This window comes from Lepus europaeus, chromosome 10, assembly GCF_033115175.1.
Source record: "Lepus europaeus isolate LE1 chromosome 10, mLepTim1.pri, whole genome shotgun sequence".
Lineage (NCBI taxonomy): Eukaryota > Metazoa > Chordata > Mammalia > Lagomorpha > Leporidae > Lepus > Lepus europaeus.
In genome coordinates this window covers 109,177,124-109,197,069 of record NC_084836.1, presented here as the reverse complement: position 1 = coordinate 109,197,069, position 19,946 = coordinate 109,177,124, and the positions used below count along the sequence as shown (strand labels likewise).

At 44.9% G+C, this 19,946-nt stretch overlaps 1 protein-coding gene across 1 annotated transcript in view; it reads left to right on the top strand.

Annotated features, from left to right (window-relative positions):
* Positions 1 to 19,946, top strand: part of PTPRT (protein tyrosine phosphatase receptor type T) — a 787,789-nt gene that overhangs the window by 515,120 nt on the left and 252,723 nt on the right. The window lies entirely within an intron of this gene.

Genomic DNA, 19,946 nt, shown 5'->3' with positions numbered 1-19,946 from the left:
AAGGTGTACACAACGTGGCAGATAAAAATGATTCATTCAACACACATTTTGTTTTTATTTGAAAGGCAGAGAGAGAGAAAGACAAAGATCTTTCATCCGCTGATTTACTCCACAAATGCCTGAAGCCAAACCAGGAGCCTGGAACTCAGTCCAGGTCTCCCACATGGGTGGCACTTTAACGCACATTTTTACCAAGCACTTTCTCTGTCTCAGGCCCTGTTTAAGTGCTTAGAGTATAACAGTGACCGCACCGTGAATAAGTCATGTTCTAAAGAAAGTCGAACTCTAGTTGAGATAGTAAAATAATAGTTCAGTTACAATATAGAGAGTGCATCCTGGTAGAGATATGCACAGGTCCTCATGAAAGCTGAGGGAAGAGTTCTCTGAGGAAGTGACACGGAACTGTGTCTTAAATATCGTGTGAGATTTTGTTGATGGGTGGGTATGTGGCACAGTAGTTCAGATTCTACTTGGGACACCTGCATCCCATATCAGAGTGCCTGGGTTTGCATCCCAGCTCTTCTGACTTTAGATTCTTGCCAGTGTGTACTCTGGAAGACATCAGGTAATGGCTCGAGTAGTTGGGTCCCTGCCATGCATGTGGGAGACCCAGATTGAATTCTGGGCTCCTGCCTTCAGCTTGAGCCAGATCCAGCTGTTGTAGGCATTTAGGAAGTGAACCAATGGATGGAAAAATCTCTGTCTGCCTTTCAAATAAATAAACATTTTAAAAAAGATTCTGTTGACGTTTCAAGAATGCCCAGCATAGGAATTACAAGGAGGAGACAAGCAGCTAGACTGGGAGAAACCATGAGTTGTTTGCCTTATTTAAATTTATTTATTTATTTATTTATTTGAAAGGCAGAATAACCAAGAAAGAGGAGGAAAAAAAAGAGATCTTCCATCTTCAGGTTCACTCCACAAGTGGCTGCAATGACCAGGCCTGTACCAAGCCAAAGCCAGGAGCCTAGAACTCCATCCGGGTCTCCCACATAGATATCAGGGACCCAAGTACTTGGGTCATATTCTACTGCTTTCCCAGGCACCTTAGAAGGGAGCTGATTCAGAAGTGGATCAGCTGGCTCTCCGATACACCATGCCAGTGGTTAAAGCAGCTTAACCACTGTGCCCCAGTGCCTTAACATGAAGCCCGAGAGAGGTATTGTGGCGTAAGGACAAGAGGCGCGTTTCAGATGACAGGTGGCACTGAAAGACCGGGAGGAGCCTCTGGAGAGTGCCACTGGAGGCTGGGATGCCAGCCCGGGAAAAGGCTTTTGAGATGGCCAAAGCTTCATTCTACCCAGCAACTAGAGATGATAGAGCAGATAGAATCAGCCACAATCAACTTGAAAATTCCTCTCTAATCTAAGGATTTTGGACAATGCTCCCCACAGGCCCTGTGACAGATGTAGATAATGCCTGTGGAGCATCTGACCACTGAGCTTTTGTCTTGTAGTCTATATGTTGGTTGTTCCAGGGCTGCCTACCTGTATGAAGCCAAAACAGATGGTGGCCCTTAAGTCAAATCACATTATTCATCCCCTGCTTTTTTTCTAGTTACACTGATATAACATTGTCGATTTTCTCTATACCTGTGAGATACAATTCACATTTTCAAATGAAGAAACTGAGAGGCAGGGATGCCCCCAGCATGCAGAGAGTTAAGTAGGAGACGCAGGTTTGAATTCAGGTCTTCGAGTTGTCAAATCCTGAATTCCATTATGGTCACAGCACCTTCTTCCCTTTCATAGTTCTCTCTTCTTTTACACAATAGCATTAGTGGCTGTTTGAAAATATTAAAAGCTTCCCAGATGGCAAAAGAATATCTCAAAGAAGGAAAGAAGCTTACCCAAGGTTGTAGAGCTGACCCAGAGCACAGCCCAGATCTGACCCTAAGACCCTGTTCCAAGGATGCAAGCCTATGAAAGTAACAGGAAAGGGACTCAATCAGCTGGCATCCCACTGTGTGGCTTGCAAAGGCTTACGATTTAGTTCAGTTCCCCACAGACTTTTGGCTGGGGGGGGGGGCAGAGGGGAAGGAGAGGGGGCATGGACGCAATGTGAGTTTGGTAGCAGTGAACCTGGATTAAGATCTCGCTACATGACCTTGGTCAAGATACTTTCTCTCTGAGATTCAGTTCCCTCTATCTGACTAGTATTAGCAGCCACTTTCGCAGAGGCTAAATATAATATGTAAGTTCTCAGGGCTGCATGGCCCTAGAGACCAATACCTTTTGCCCCCAGAAAAGGGGTCTTCTAACAAGCCCAGAGTGAAATGAGCGGGAAAGCTGCCCCAGTTTCCAGAAACAGATGCCCTCACACTTTCCCTCTGAGCCTACGTCCTCTTAGCTTGCAGATCTGTTGAGCAAGACCATGCAGACTGCAGTACATTTCAGGAGAGGGAAAGGGATGAAAGTACCCCCAACAGCAATGAGAAGTGACATTGGCAGGGAGCAAAGAGGTAGGGCAACGCCACACAACACACACAGGGACTAAGAATTCAAGGCATCTGCAAACTACAGCCCTCACAACTATGGCTGGTCATGACTTGCTCCTAGTCTACCAAAGTCTTCAACTTAAGAAGCCTGAGAACTTCCAGTTAGTGAGCAAGCATTTGCCATGTGCCTGTCACTGTACCTAACACTATCTCTGTCCTCACAAATTCTGATAATAGTCTCTGTTTTTCAGACAGGGATATTGAGATAAACAGAAGCAAAGTGAGTTTTCCCAGGTCACAAAGCAAACAAATTTAACAGTGAAGCTGACCCCAAGTCCAGACTCATTTCAGTGTACCAGTGTACCTCCCTAGGAGACAGGTTTGCATGATATGTTTTGGTGACATTTCTATCCAAAAAAATTAAATGTCACTGCTCAAAGGGGAAATGGTTGGTGTCTGGAAATGTCTGGTGGCTTTTCTTCCCAAGGGCCTGGATCACTGAGGGTGGACATATACCACTTTCTGGAATTAAGTTCAGACCATTGCTTGGGCATTTGCTAGGAAGAGGGAAGAGACTCCCCAATGTCACCCGGCAAGACTTCCAGGACAACTGCAGTAACAACAGTGGAAATACCACAGTACGTTTGAGTTACTCTAGCCTTTTTTCCACCAGGAACCCTAGGCACTAGGATGTGCCTATCGCAGGCAATTGATCATTATGTCATTCAACCACTTGTTATGTCCAGGGAAGTAAACCGAGCAACTGGGGAGACAGCAGGAGACAAGACAGACACACGCCTGCCTTCTTGAGGCTTATTATCCAGTAAGTGTGTCTGTGAGTCGGGTGGGGAGGCGGGACACTAAGTGGGTAAGCAGACAAGATGATGAGTAGACATAGGAAGCCATTGGCGACAGTGACTATGCTGAGAGGGGTGGGAGACTGGCCCGAAATAGGAGAACCACCAAGGAAAGAGGACCACTGGGGAGTTCTGCAGACTGGGGAGATGGCAGCTTGGGCAGTCTACAACCCAGGACCCCCAGAGCTCACTACATACGCTGGGTCCAAGATGCCCTGAACCCTAATTTACCATTGATAGTTCCCTGGATTAGAACTTACAATTGACAATTCCTTTACTCGCACTCTACCATCTGATCCTCTCTTGCCTGGTGAGCAAGCTGGTTGGGAAATAACATCTCAACTTCAGAGGAGGAAACTGAAGTTGAGGTTGCTAAGTGGCTGGTCCAAGGTTTCAGGGCTCAGAAATCCAGTTGTTCATCATGGACCTAATTCCCTGCCTCTGAGTTCATTTCTCCCCTAGAAACCATGCATTTCCCAGTCTTGATGTGTCAAGTGAGGATGCTCTAAGGTGAACATCTGCTAACTAGGTGGTAGGTGCTGGGCAAGGCAACTTCTCAGGGATCGCCCAACTTGTAGAATCTTTCCCAAACTCACACCTGAGTCACAGCCTCTAGGCCCCACCCAGCTAGGCTGTCTTCCCTCCTGCTAGTGACACCAGGCCCCTTGCAAAGCTGAAATGCAGCCCCCACCCTGCTGCTTGCTGCCCCTTCCAAGTCCCCTAGGTCTGACTGTGTCTGGTAGGCCTTACTGTGCAGGATAGTGTGGTGGGCGGCTCCCACACCCTCATGTCCCCTTCCAAACCACCTCGCAGCTTGGCCTATTTTTCTAATCCTCCACAATGGAGATTTATTGCTTTTGCATTGCTTTCCCCCGGCCTTCAAAGATTTATTGGTTTTTAAGTGACAGAATCCCAGAATTGCTTAAAAGATCAATCAAATAGTGACTAGAATCTAATATTCAGCTCTGACACAAACACGCCGAGCCTTCTTCCCCCACACCCTGCCTGTCATGCTGATGTATCTGTGGTAACCTTTATAAGAAACTAACTTGGCCGTGCATTAATCACCCGTAATGCAGTCCCTGAAGGGGGGCGGAGGGCAGAGCCCCAGATTCTGTGGCAGATCTCCCATACCCCAGCCAGCTTCCTTGGGGATGGCTTTTGTTGCCCTTCCATGCCCTTCCCATCCAATCAGTCACCAAGTCCGTCCATTTGACTTCATTACCAGCCCTGGGCTAGACTCCTCCACCCCACTGCCATGCTCTAGCCCCAGTTCCCTGACCTGGCAGGGTGTCCTTGCCGCTTGCCTGTCCCAAGCCTCTCTTCCTTCAGTGCATCCTCCAGGGAACTACTGGAGAGGCCCTTTGGGAGAACAAACTGGATCAAGTTAACTTCCCTGCTTAAAGTTTGTAAAGGGGTGACTGCTTCTGTTAGTGCATTCAATGCAGGCTTAGCGTGGAATTCGAGGCTCGTTGGCGTGTGGCCTTCCCCCTGTTTCTGGTTTCATTGAATTGCACTCTACCCTTTACCGCGTTGTACAGTGAACTGTGTGGATCCTTTGTGGTGCTTTCCTGAGCTTTTAATTGTGTTGTGCATTTGTTTGTATGATCTCTTTGGGTTTGCTTTTTATATATATGGCCCACGCTAGGCTGTGAGCACCAAGAAATCTGTAGGCATGGCATTCCTGGATCTCCTATTTGCAGGACAATATCTGACATGTAGTATGTGTTCCTAAAAAGGAAAAGGAGAAGGTTCCTAAAGTGCTGAGTTAGTTTGGCAAATCCATTTTACCCACCTGGAGAGAAAAGGTTCCAGCGCCACAGATATGTGTATCCTAGCCCCTCCCTCCAGCTGCCACCTGTCCTGTCATAGAACAGTGACGAATTTTACTGAATGATAAAAATGTCCTGTAGTTGTGCCCCTCATAATGCTTGCCAAAAACCACATATGGCTACTGAGGACTTGGTAAATGGACAGCACAAGTGAAGAACAAATTTCTATCTCATTTTTTAATTTAAATTTCAGGAACCACATGTGATTAGTGACACCTGCTTTGGGTGGTGGACGTCTGTAGGAAAGACAATGAGAAAAAGAAAAAATGCCAGTGAGCCTGTGTATTTGGTCAGAGATTAGTTCAGTACAGTAGTACCCATTGTGAGCCCTGTGGGCTGGGAAGCTGGGAGGGCTTCCTGGAGGCAGTGTTACCTAAGCTCAGACTTAGGAAACAAGGGAGAGTTAGGGGAGGAGGTAGGAGTTGGACCCAAAAGGAGGAAGCAGCATGTGCAAGAGCTAGAACAAAGAAGGTGCATGGTTTGTTCATGGAGCCACAGTAGCTGAGTGAGGAGGCGGAAGAAGCATAGGAAAAAAAAAAAACCCAGATAGGAGCCAGGTCACAAAGGCCTGCCCTCTGGGTTTTGACCTTGCCCTACAGTGTGTGTGGAACATGAGCGATGAGGCCCTTGCTCCTGTTACTCTCTCTGCCCAGCATGCCTTTCTCTGCCACCCAGCTCAAATCTGCCATACCCAGGACCATCTCCATGCTTACAGCTGACTTCAGCAGCCCCTGCCCGGCTTCCAGTCTGCCCTGGCCACTCCTCCCTCGGGGACTTGCATTTTCCGTCTCTTCCAGACTGGCCTCCTTGAGGGCAGGAAGTGACTCGGACCTAGGACTCTGCTGCTCTTCCCTCCAAGGCTGACTTCCCAGCTAGGGCAGGAGAGTCTCCTGCAATCAGAACTGCCCTATTCGAAGGCCCCACTTGGTTCTTAGAGCAGGTTTCTCGGAACCTCAGGATTCTTGTTGGTAAATAGGAATAGACACATCCTAGGTTGTTTTGAATGGTAGCTAAGGTAGGGTGAAAGACAGCTGGTAGTAGTTTGCTGTGTTCCTTGGGTTTGGCCAAGCTGTTGAGGGAGGCAAGGAGTGACTCCCAGCCCTTGGTACCCATGGTCAGGATTATTCTCTGAGCCCTGCTGCACGCTGCTGCCTGTTTTCTGGGCCTCCTGTAACTTCGACATGAGGTCTGTAGGTGAAGAGTTGGCTAGTATGCGACACACAGGGCAACTGCAGGCAGCTATTTGCAGGGGTGGTAAAAATCCTCAAACACAAACAAGCAAAAAAACCTGAAAAATCAGATGCCTGGAGCTTTATGAAACAAAGCTGGGATGTCTGGACAGCAAACCAGGGCCTAAGAGTAACACCCTTGGGAGAGCATTAACAGCTGCTCAGATGAGAAATGAAGGGGAGCCAGGTCAGCCATTGTGGTGAGGCAGGAGGCAAAACGGGCGTGGCTCCGTGGTGACTGCACTTCAGGGCGGGTAGAGTGTGAAGGAGAGGATGTTGCCAAGAGGACTCCCAGCCAGGGTCGTGGGGTGCTGGGTGGCACAGTTCTCTGAGCCAAGGAACGGGAAAGGAGGGAAGTCTTCAAGGACGCTTCGCTGGGGAGAGTTCAGAGGAACCAACTGCCCAGTGGTGCTGAGCACCTCTGGGAGACCGCCTTTGGTGTCAGGGCTCATGCCCTGCCTTGTTGGGTGGTTAGAGGCATGGTATGGGGGTGTGACAGCTGCGGCTTGAGGGCTCAGGGGTAGGACAGGCTGAATGCTAGAACAGAGCATAGCATGGCAGAAGGGGCTAAAGGTCCCTGCAGAGTTCTCTCCATTCCTTGATGACAATCTAAGACCTTTTTGCATTCGACACTTGCAGCTTCTTTAAGTGTGCAGAGTCTGAAAGGCGCAGTGATTAGCTACAGTGTGGATTGGAGACCCAGCCAACTTTTAAAGAAAGAAGAAACTTTATTGGGAAGAAAAGCAAATGATTGCCAAATTTCCTCCAGGATTCCTTTAATAACTGTGAAGCCCCGAGTGGGAGCGCATAAAACAATCACAGAAGGGTTTTGCTGGTCTGTGGAGCTGCAGTGAGCAAAATTGGAATCATTGCCATCTGATTCTCAGACACCAGCACATTACGGTGCCAATTAGGAAGCAGAGATGAAAATGTAGCAGATTTATTAGCGTGGGGCAGCTGAGGAGGTTGTGAGTCCCCATCTACACTGGGAGAGTTGAGAGACTGCAATTGCATTGAGATGCTCTTTCTCTAAACCTTGTTTAGTTCCTCAGGTCTCTGGGCCTCTTCTGCCTGGGCCCAAAGAGAAAGATGTGTCCTACTTTGGCATGTGTACAGAGTGAGGGTGGACATGGACAGGAGTGAGCCACTCCCCCATAACCTCCAAAAAGATTTAGCCGAGTAAGTCAAAACCCTTGTAGCCATGCCTGAAAGGATGCTGGGACTTCATCACACCAGACTAGGAAAACGTGCGGAATAGTCGCAGCTCTAGGGCTCTTCTCCATGGGACTGCCCCCATTTTAAATATGGCACCTCGTGAGACATGCAGTTGGAATCAGAGGAACGAGTAACCATTATCGAGGAAACCACCCAAGGGCAAGGGTCAGTATGGTGCTGCAGCTAGAAACAGGGCTCAGGCCTGGCACAAAAGCAAGCACACAAGAAGGCTAGCCTTGCAAGATGATGGATTTGCCGATTTCTCCCCTCTAGTGACCATTTTCCTATCTAGATGACTCCCAGAATATGTGGCATACCTTAAACATATGCCATAGCATTTATTTTTTAAAAAGCATTTATTAAGGTAGGCATTAGCCTATGTGTGTTCAAGGGGCCAAAAGAAAAATGGGAATTTCTGAGTGATGGACCCAGGAAGCCAGCCTTGGGAGCAAGCTATCATTTACATGTTAAGTTTGGCCATTGTTCAATAACCTGGTTGGGTGGGTCCCAGCTCTTTCCCTGGGAGCAGCTTGGAGAAATCTCGCCCACCCTTCTTCAAGGGGGCTATTATGACGTTCTGGGAGAAATTTAACAGAAAGCCCTCCTCCCAGCAGTCTGCCAGAAGGGGTGTAGGAAGAGGAGAAATTGAGGACTCATGCCTACATCCATGAATCTCCAGTCTGAATGCAGTCTGGGCTCCCAGCTCTTTACTGTCTGTAAGGGATACTCTCTTCATTACCTCTCATTCCATTGGCTAACATGCTTACTGCTTAAAATAAAAAAATCAGGAAATCCAAGGGGAAGAAAGATGACAACCAAATAATTGAGGTGCATTTGTATTCACTTCTGCGAACTCTGACTGCATGGCAGGCCCACTTTGATAAGCCTCTGCAGCGCCCCCTAGCAAGCCCGTTTACCAGGAGTCGGCTCTGATGTTGGTATTCTGGATTATATTACTTAAGCTAAAGTCTGGGAGGAAAAACAGGTGTTTGGGGAAGAATGTTTTAAATGGAGCAGTCAACAGAACATGAAGAACGAGAAGAGTGTTCTATTTTGGACCGTCTGCCATCTGGAGAGATGAAGGCAGGGACTCTCACTGGCATGAGGGGAAGGATAACGTGGTTGTCATGTTCACCTCCTACCATAAGGACTATTTAAATTCCGAAAGTCTGTAGCGCTGGAGAAGCATCTGAGCAGGGGTTTTGGATTTTGGAATCGTTAGCATCCAGGTGGCTTTGAAGTATGGAAAGGATGGGTGATGTCATTCAGGGAGAGAATGGTTAGAAGAGATGAGGACCAGGACACAGCTCTGTGAACTGCCCTCACAGAGCTACATGGGAGATGGAGAAGCATGACTAAAGAGGTAGAAGTGAAACCATGCCAGGATACCTGCATTCTAACTCTTCTGTTAAAATCAGAGAAGGAATGATTTTTTTTAAAGGAATAGTCAGTTTTTTGTGGTTTAATTTTCTCCAAGGGGACAAACAGCTATTTATAATAAAAAAGAGCAAAGGCACATCAGTTGGTGTAGGACAAGGGAGATGACAATGTCAAAAAAAGTGTTTGAAAATGGACCATCTGTTCTAGGCTTGCTAGAAAAGATGTGTGAAGGTGGATGTTCAGGTAACAGGGATAGTGAGGGCAAGGTGACACCAGTGCTGTTAAAGAATTGATGTAGAGTACAAAGAATGTTTGGGAGGACAGGAAGTGGTATTTGGAGAACAATGTGGTCAAAGTAGGTACAGTAATGGAATCCTATGGCATGATAAGGCTCTGGGTATGACCATGTTGGCAGTAGTGTTGGACAGACAGTAGCTGGTTCAGGGTGAAAGTTAGTGGAGCCAGGTACTCCAAGGAACAAGAGGTCGTGCTGTAGGTGGAAGGGCTGTCTAAGTAAATGTAGTTTTTACAATGTTAACCTTTCCACCTTGGGACCTGCTGGAACCCTTTGCAAAAGCAGCAGTGACTCTGCTAGACTCTTCTCCAGGTTCTCACTTCTCCAACATTTTTGTCTGCTCACTTCCCCTTCAAACACTGTCCTGGGCCCATGGCAGTTTGCACTGCTGCTCAGGTCTTGCACAGCTGATAACCAATGACTCTCAATCTGTCTGCAACAGCCCAAAAATCACACTCCACAGTGGACCTTCATCTAGGCCATACCTGTAGCCTGATACATTGACGGTGTTCTGAGCTGGTGCATGGGTCTGTGCCAAGTTAAAATCCAAAGAAGTTTGCTCTAATCCCAAGAGCGTTCTGCAGCATGCTTACTCCAGCAGCCTGGGGCTTCTCGGGGAGTTGCCTTCTCAGCCGCAGTGGGAGAGGTGATCCTCAAAGCCCTGGATTTTTGGTAGGAGAACAACAACTTGAAGTTGCCACCACTAGGAACAAGGGATTTGTACCTCCTTCCTCTCTCAATATATCACATCATTTTTTTTGGGGGGGGCGCTGGATTTAGCTGCTTAGGGTTTGCTGCGTGATGCTTTTCCACCCAGGCATAGGCTCAGGAAGCAATTTACAGAGATTATAAACAGAGAAGCAAGTGTTCAGGCCAGGTCAGGAGGGAGCAGTCCCAGTACAAGGAAGATTCAGCGGGAAGACATTAGATCTACGCTGTCCGATAATGTAGCTACCAGCTATTTAAGCTTAAATTAATTAAAATTCAGTAAATTAAAAATTTCAATCCATTAGCTGCACTTAACACATTAGAAGTACTCAGTAGCCACATGTAGCTAGTGGCTACTGTATTGGACAGCTTTTCCATCATGACAGAAAATCCATTTAACTGCTTTGGTCTAGAACCTAGGAGGCTGATAAAAAGATTAAGGCTCAGGTTTGGTTTTAAAGAGGTTATTAATGCAGGTATTTGAGGTCATAGGTAAAGGCCAGGGAGCAATATCATGGAGGCTCAGACCCAGGTATATAATGTGTATCCCAAGGCCGGCATAGTGGGTAAAGCCACACATGCAGTGCTGGCTTCCCATATGGGCACCAGTTTGAGTTTCAGCTGCTCTACTTCCAATCCAGGTTCCTGCTGATAGCCTAGGAAAAATAGCCAAAAGTGGCTCAAGTGTTTGGTCCTTTGCCATCCATGTGGGAGATCCAGAGGAAATTACTGAGTCCAGGCTTCGGCCTGGCCAAGAGCTTGCTATTGTGGCCAACTGGGGAGTGAACCAACAGATGCAGGAACTCTTTCTCTGTTCTCCCTCTCTCTCTAACTCTGACTTTCAAAATAAATATATATTTTTAAAAGTGGATCAAATCATCATATGGTACCCATAAGTACATACAGTTTTTATGTATCCATTACAAATACAAAATAAAATGGAGAAAGGTCATCTGGAAAACTAGCAAGCATGCAGATCTCCAGGGAATATACTCAGGCCTGAGACTCCCTCATTTTGGACAGGCTCCCAGGTGATGCTGATCCTGCCACTCTTGGACCACACCTGAGTGCTTCTGGTCGACTCTGTAGGTGGCCTGAGATAGGGAGAAAGGAGCCTGGATAGGGAAACCAGGTGGATTGCTCTATGATGACAGCTTTGGCTCATGATCCGGAGAAGCAATTGCTTCTCATTTTCCTGTGGAGCTGTCCCTGTTGGTTTTACAGCTTTAGGAACTCCTGTGTCTCTCTCGGTGTGTGTCAGTGTGAGGATAACCAGTTTTAGCTCACAAGAACTGCACTAGCATCTCTGCCAGCTTATTTCTCTATTCCTGTCCACGTGTGGTCTAAAAAACACACCCTATTTTCTTACGTGATGACAATGACTGGGGTCTGAAATAACTCATCCTGTGTTGCTGCATGCTGATAGCATATCTGAATATATCTCTTCTATGCAGATGTTGCCGCTTAGGTAGAAGATGGATGTGTGATGAGGCTGAACATCAGAATCTGGGCAAATCTGTATTCTTTTATGGAAGGCTAGAGCAGCCTGGGAGAAACAAATCCATTTCCAACTTTCACTCTATAAAAAGTTCTATATTTTCTTAGATCAGACAAAATATATTGAGTGCCAAAATGCTGCAGCAATATGGGCGCGTCACTCAGCTGGGTTGGGATCTGTATGTATTGTCCCCCTGGGCCAGTTTTGATTATGTTCTTTTTCCTTTTATTGCAGTCAGCAAATCTGAATTTGCTATTGTAGGGAGAGCAGGAAGAAGAAGAAAAAAATGAAGGTTTTTAACCTTCAGAAAGTTCAGAGGTTCAGTCTGAATAAGCACAAAAACTTTCAGTGTGCCTGTGAATTCCTTGAATTTGCAGAGCTGCTCAGATCCCAAGAGAACTACCTTGCACACAAGGATTCAGGTCCTGCTTTGTGGCTAAAAGGCAAAGCTGAAATTATGAGAGAGAAGCAGGGTTAGAGAAAAGTGGGAAGAGGAATCAATGTTTAAAAAAGAGTTTGGTCCCAGTCCAGGCTAACTTTCAACCTATTGTTCAATTTCTTCCATTCAAAGCCATCTGCTTCCCACAGTTCTCAGATAATGTCTCCCCTGCCAGGACACCCTGTTCCTGCTTAATTGAAATTAGTTTCCAAGAATAGTTGTCCAAAGCAGTTTCCAGTGGTGGGAATCTTTTGAAAGGCACAGTAGGAGTTGAAGAGTCGGGAGGCAGATGTGTACACATGGGCCAGATGTTCACAGGCAACATAGGGTCTCCAACAGCCTTCATGTCCCCGAATCCAGGAGTTCCTTCATTGGCCTCTGCCACTCACAAAAGGCTCCCTTGACCCTGGCACTGTCTCCCCACCAGAGACCTGGAATCCTGCAAGTGGGAAGGGAAACAATCACTTCCATTCAGGTTTAGAGTAATGTGTTTCTCAGGCTTAATTATACCACAGGTATATAAATTACAGAAACATGTTAATGCTCCCATGATTAAAATTATAGAGTGCCTAATTGAAAAAGCATAAACTGAATTGAAGAATTCCTAATTATAGTTTGCTTTAAGGTGTTAATTTCCTCCATAATGAATGCATAATTTCTTGGAACCTAAGAAGGTGGCCTCTGCATCTGCATGTAGGCTCCAAGCAGATAGGGAAGGGTTGTCGTTTTTCAGACCATGAGGTTGACCTGGAGGCTCGGTTTAGGTCTGAAAACCTGGCAGTTGAAAGGTAGCTTAGGGAGGAGATGGAGCTGATATGGACATCTAATCAAGGTTCAGATAAGGAATCCTTAGCGAACTTTTCCCGCCTGCCTTTCTTTTCCTTCTCTGAAGTTTCAGTCTTTTCCAGATTTGGGCAGTGTTTTGTGCTTCTAAGACAGTAGTTCTCAAGGTTTGGTTCCATAGTCAGTATTATCTGGGCATTTATTAGCCATGCAAATGTCCAGCTCCATTCTACCCCAACACCTGCCAAGTGAATTGGAAACCCTGAGGGTATAGCCCACCAGTCTGTGCTTGGTACTTTTCAAGAGTTTTCTTTGAGAGGCAGCAAGACAGACAGGTGGCTGCCATCCACTGGTTATTTCCATCAAATGCCTACAGTAGGCAGGAATGCCTCAGGTGGAGGCTGGGAGCCCAAACTCAATCCCGGTCTCTCACTGGGGTAACAGGAATTCAACTACTTGAGCCGTAACTACCAAAGGTGCACATAAGAAGGAAGCTAGACTCTGGATCCAGAGCCAAGACTCAAACCCACGTACCCTGACGTGAGACACAGGTGTCGTAGCCAACATCTTACCTGTTTGGCCAAATGCATGGCACCTGGAAATCAGTGTTTTAACAAAACCTCAGGAGGTTACAATGCATGCTAGTATTTGAGAAGCACAATTCTAAGTAGATCACGGACAGCCAAAGTGAGATCTAACTGGGCTTTGTTGAGTTCCTGGTCTGTATTGATACCTATGATGGGTGACCTCCCAGGCATGCCTTCATTTCACGCACACCCTTACACTGAAGTGTAAAAGTGACCCTGTTTCCTCAGAAGAGAAAACTGAGACCCAGAGGAAATGGCTTGCATGCCTCCTATCATCTTTGGGAGCTGCAGGCCTTAAAGAACATAATAGGCATCGATACAGACTTAGCTGCATTCTGTTGTCCATTTGTGCACTGTTGTCTCATATTTTTCATCAATATCTCTGCTGAGAAATGGGTTCTCTGAGATTCTTTTTTCTCTGGGCTGAGCAATAGCTGGAAATGACTTAAGGGGAGGCATGAGTTTGCTCACGCTGGATCTGAGTGTAGAACAGGGAGATGGCTCCTAAAACTCAGACCATTGCTGTTGGTGACATAGACTGTTAGCATGCATTCTTCCTGAATGGTGGTATGCACTCTTAGGTATAAAAGGCTGTGCCACTGCTCTTCAGTTCATGGAAGAAATTGCCCTTGCCCAGTGAGCCAAGCAGCTCTGAGCTGGGGGCCTGAGGTGGCATGTGGATTGTAGATACACATATCTCCTTTCCTTCTCTTCAGACAACCCGCTGTCTCAGGCTCCTATTTCCTAGTCTTAGCACATCATGTGTATGTGAGTGGCTGCTTTTCACCAGTCTGTAGCCATCCAAAACAACGTTTTTGTGTGCTTGCTTTACAACATCCCATCGAGTTTTTGCATAATTCTTAGCCATTCCCATACGGTTGACAATTTGGGTCGTTTCCAGTTATTTGTTGTTATAAATAACCCAGCAGTAACATATTTATTCATGTTTTTCTTTTGGCATTGTATCTTTAAACAGGAAAGATCCCCAGGAGTGGAATTACTGAAATGAGTAAAATGGAACTACAATGTATTGAATGCCTACTCTTATATGCCAGGCACTGACAGCCAATTCATATACGTTAACCTTTTTCATTCTTTAAAAAGAATGGAAAATCTCAAGGTAACAAATGCACTTGGTTGGAAAATCAAATATCAAGCCGTTGCCTACCCTACTGTTTACAACCCCCTAGTCCTGTGCCCCAGAGGCGACCGCATTTTAATTCTTTGTGGTTTCTTCCGGGAATTGGCAATGTCAGTATGCAGTGTGCTATTTTAAAGTTATTGATTGCAGACATTATCTATTAACTTCCTGCTGTGATAGATGAGAATTCGGCTGTCTAAAATCATCCAGTACCTCCCTTCCTTCATCCCAATGTTGTATACTGCTATTTTTAGTTAAATAAATACCCAATTGCTAATTTTGTAATTTCATAAGAGCAGGTCACTTCAGAGCCAATTGGTATACTATTTTTATTATACTATTATATAATTGCCAGGCACTATTTTAAGTCCTTTATATATATTAACTCAGTTAATTCTCTTCGGAATTCTATGAGGCAAGAACCAGTATTATCCCTGTCTTACAGATGGGGAAACTTAAGTACTGAAAGGTGCAGTAACTTGCCCAAGATCATGCAACCAGTTAGTGGTAGTAATAGTCTTGCTACACAGTCTCTGGATCTCTTAACCACTAGGTTCTGCTACCTCTGATTCTCTGTCTTGTCACTTGTACTTTTTAAAACTTAATTCATCATGAGATGTGCAATTATTCTCTTTGGTAATATCTTTATTAAACTATTCATACATTTTCCTCCCTTAACACTTCATCGTTTCAGTTTTATTATTAAATACCCTTTCTTTTATTTTTGGGAGGGGAGAGAAGAGAGTCCTTTTCTTTTCCACAAAATACCAATCCTTGTATTGCACTTATTTACAACTTTAGTGATTATAATTTTTCCCTTGAAGAGCTGTTTACTGTTCTCTGAATTGTTTTCTCATAGCATCCACTGCTTGTTTATAGAAGCCATTGTTTTTTGAATTTCCCTTGGGATACTATTTTGGTGTGAAGGGAGAGACTGTGTTTGTGTCTCTTTCTTCTGGATTAATTTTCCCCATTTGATTTCCATGTTCTCTTTCATGTTGGAAGCCTCAATAGCGAGTATTTGGAGGATGGAGGCAGTTTTATTTTTTAAAAAGAGAAAGCTTAGATTAACATTTGATACTTGTAGCTTTTAATGGGGTACCATGCAACTTTTCAGCACATATGCATAGCTTCAACCAACCATAATACCAAGCAACCTTTCCTTTTTTTTTTTTTAATCTTTTCTTTGTGTTTGGAGCTTCTCTTTTCTAGTTCTTTATATAGGATTTTTCCATCATCATAGCCATTGCTAGGCCTCTGTACTGCAAAATAGCAGAACCTACACTAAAACAAAGAGTAGTAGTCAATATTTAAAAGAAAGGTGTTGAAAAGTTGGAAGTGCTGTGTTTTTGGAAAAGAGAGCATTCATATTAGCCTGAGATGAAACTTCCTCCTGCCTCTTTCCTTGCAGGGTAGGGGGAAGGGAACAGACAAAAACTCCGTTGGTTCAAGAGTTTGATGGTTTCAGACCCAGACTTTGATTAACCCCCTCTTTTCAACCCCACATTCCATTTTCACTCTCTCCATACATGACTGCCCCAAGTTTGGAAGTCTCTCTCAAAGTCTGTTTATTCACATTGCTTTGCAATTTGGCTTTCTTTTTATTTTTTATTTTTTTAAGGTTTTATTTATTTATTTGAGAGGTAGAGTTACAGTGAGAGGGAGAGACAGAGAGAAAGGTCTTCTATCTGCTGGTTCACTCCCCAAATGGTTGCAACAGCTGAAGCTTTGATCCAAAGCCGGGAGTTTCTTCCCAGTCTCCCACATGGGTGCAGGAGCCCAAGTACTTGGGCTATCTTCCACTGCTTTCCCAAGCCATAGCAGAGAGCTGGATTGGAAGAGGAGCAGCTGGGACTAGAACCAGCGCCCATATGGGATGCCAGCGCTTCAGGCAGAGGATTAACCTGTGCCACAATGCTGGCCCCTTTTTCTTTTTTAATTTGAGAGGGAGAGAGAAAGTGAGAGTGACAGAACAAGAGCGAGAGAGCTTTCCTCTGGTTCACCTAACAAATACTCACTTTAGCTTTAGCTAGGTTTGAAGCTGAGAGCCAGGAACTCAATCCTCATCTCCCACATGGGTGGCGGGGACCCAACTTCTAGAGCCATCACCACCACCTCCCAGGGTCTGCATTAGCAGGTGACTGGGGTTGGGAGAATACCTGGTCTCAGGCCCAGGTGCACTGATGTGGGTCGCAGGCATCTTAGCCACTAGCCAAGTGTTTGCCCCAGTGATCCAGCTGTCTGTATCCTGTCCCTCCAGCACCTCTCTGGTGCCTTCTAGTCTTCCAGGATTTGGTTGAAGCCACTCATCCACTGGAGGCCCCTCTCCTGCTCTCCTTTTCCTTGTGTATTTCTGTGTTTTTCATTGTTCATTGTCATTTTAGTGGGATCTTGGGAGAGAGAGGAGGTAAATGAAATACAATAAATCTTCCACTTTTAACTAGAGGTTCACTTATATTATTATCTAATCCAGTTCTCAGAATAGTAATTGATGGAGACATTATTATTAATCTTCATTTTTTAATAGATGCTACCATTTAAATAAGTTAAGGGAGATCACATAGCTACTAAGGTTCAGAGTGAGAATTTTCAGATTTCATACTGATTTCAGAGCTCTTTTTACCCCTGGGCCTCAAAAATGTCTATGAATCTTGAAAGCCGTGCCAAATGGGTTTTTTCCCCCAGTTTGATGAATCTGTTTGTGTTGGTGCTACCAGCTCAACCACTGTGTCCCTGAAGCAGTATACTGTCATGTTGGTTTTTGCTAATTGTCCCATTGACTTATAATAGCTGACTGGCAAGAAAATCCGCCATATATTTTTGTGTTATTAACATTTACTTTTTTTTAAGATTTATTTATTTGAAAGGCAGAGTTAGAGAAAGACAGAGAATCTTCCATCTGCTGGTTCACTCCCCAAATGACCACAATGGCTGAGGCTGGGCCAGGCCAAAGCCAAGAGCCAGGAGATTCTTCCAGGTCTCCTACATGGGTGCAGAGACCCTACTACTTGGGCCTTCCAATGCTTTCCCAGGCACATTAGCAGGGGGATAGATCAGAAGTGGAGCAGCCAGGACTTGAACCAGTGCCCATATGGGATGCTGGTGCCACAGGCAGTGGCTTTATGTGCTACCGCCACAGTGCTGGCCTGTTAACATTTACTTTTTTGACTGGGTTGTCTTTTACATCCTTTTCCATTTGCTTACAGCAGTGGTTCTCAACCAGGGTTCATTTGTCCTCCAGGGGCAATCTGACAACCTCTGGATATATTTTTGGCTGAGGGACTGGGGACAATGGTGATGCAGGTATCCAGTTGTGAGTTGAGGGTGAGGATGCTGATGTGCACCCAAGAATGCACAGGACAGCCCCCACAAAAGGTAACTATCCAGCCCCAAATGCCACGATGCCAACATCGAGAAACCCTGAGTATAGCTTTTGTTTTGAAAACGTGTGATTAAGTCAGAGGTTGTCTCAATCATTTGGTCTCAAGATCCTTTTCCACTCTTAAAAATCAGTGATGGTCCCCAAACCCTTTTGTGCATATGGGTTTTGTGGACCAGTACTTACTGTATTATTCATTCAAGCTAAATTTTGAAAGATTTCAATTCATTGAAGGTAGTACTAATCCTATGAAACACTAATATAAATAATAGATCTGTATTTTCTAGAACAATAAAAGTAGCACAAAGAAGAACTGTTTCACATTTTGAAATCTTTGTAGTGTCCAGATTGGTGGAAAATAATTGTGTTCTCATATCCATTTCTGAGTTTAGTCTGTTTTGGTTGCGTTACATAAAGAAAATCCTGCCTCACACAGATAAATAATTGGACAAAAAGGAGTAGTATTTTAGTAGTCATCTAAATAATTGTGGATATTCTTCTTTGATATTACACCAAAACTCTGAGTGGTAGTTTCATAAAGTGTAGTTTCAGTGAAATCATATCTGCATTTTACATTTCTGTTATGTAAAAATATATCAATCTGGCTCAATAGGCTAATCCTCCGCCTGTGGCGCCTGCACACTGGGTTCTAGTCCCAGTGGGGGTGCCAGAGTCTGTCCCGGTTGCCCCTCTTCCAGGCCAGCTCTCTGCTGTGGCCTGGGAGTGCAGTGGAGGATGGCCCAAGTGCTTGGGCCATGCACCCCATGGGAGACCAGGAGAAGCACCTGGCTCCTGCCTTCGGATCAGCGTGGTGCGCTGGCCACAGCACCCTGGCCGCAGCAGCCATTGGAGGGTGAACCAACGGCAAGAGGCAGACCTTTCTCTCTGTCTCTCTCACTGTCCACTCCGCCTGTCAAAACAAACAAAAAATATATCTATCTTGTTCCTTCAATGAATCTCTTATCTTCGCATAACTGTGTGACATTGCAGGTCATTTGAGGACTGTTCACTGAGTTGTAAAACCTCCCAAATGCTGATTTATATATTTCATTATATAGCATCCAGGTATCACATTTGCAGCTATCATTACCAATTTCATCAGTAAAGTGTTTAAGTGTCAGGTATCTTTCAAATTCACAATCACAGATAAGGTTTTCCAGATTCTGAGTTTCACTTGAGAGCTCAATTGTGTCTTTGACAGATGCTGTCAGTTCTGCTTGTAGATTGGCCTCCTTTCTTTTGGAGAAAGTGTTTACCTAACATCCAAATGTAAAAAGACAACTTTCAGTCATTCTTTAAAGAAAAACACAATGGTACCTCATGAAAATTGTGGTTAGTTTAGCATGCAACTCAAACAGTCACAGAAATGTTTTTCCTTAGGAAGCCACAGTGTTCCAGTGAGCAGGTGACATGTATGTGAGCTGTGCGTTATGTCACATGAATATTAAACAGACATTCACTCGGGTTGAGATCGATTGATATTAGCATTTTTGACTGCTTCATCAAGGGCCCTCTTAAGTGAGATTGGCAGTGTTGTTTTGTTTTCGTGAGCATGTGATGGTAAAGAATGCTGAATACCGTTGGGTACTACTGCCTTTTCATGCTGAGCACCAGAGCAGCTTTGCCTGCCATTGCTTTTGCTGCCCGTGTAATTCTTAACATAGTAGGAAAAGCAAATAAAGTCTTAGTATTGAAGTCATTTTGATTTATAAAGGTCAAGGGAAAATACAGAGAGGGATTTCCAATAAAGGAACTTTTATTTGGGAATAAACAAAGAACAGGGTTGCAATCTGGGGCACACATGAATAAGCTGAGGTGACTTCTGGTATTTCCAAGGAACAAAGGAAAGGTTGAGGATTTTATTTGGCAAAGAGAAAACCTATGTGAGGCATCTTGAAGGAAAGTCCATTGGCATTTGTAGCACTCTGTGAGTTGGTGAGTACTCATTGGCAAGTGGCTGCGGTTACTAGGTAAATCTAATCTTAAAGTCATAGCCAACTGTTTCACCATCAGTTGCTAAGTAAAATTAGTTGTAAAGTTATGTCAGTTTGTTTCGTTGGATTGATATTAGGTGGTAAGACCTGGACCCGTTTTGGTGGGGAAGTGACAGAAAGGTCTTCTTTTTGTGTATTAATTTCTACATGTTGCAAAATCACTGAATGGCTC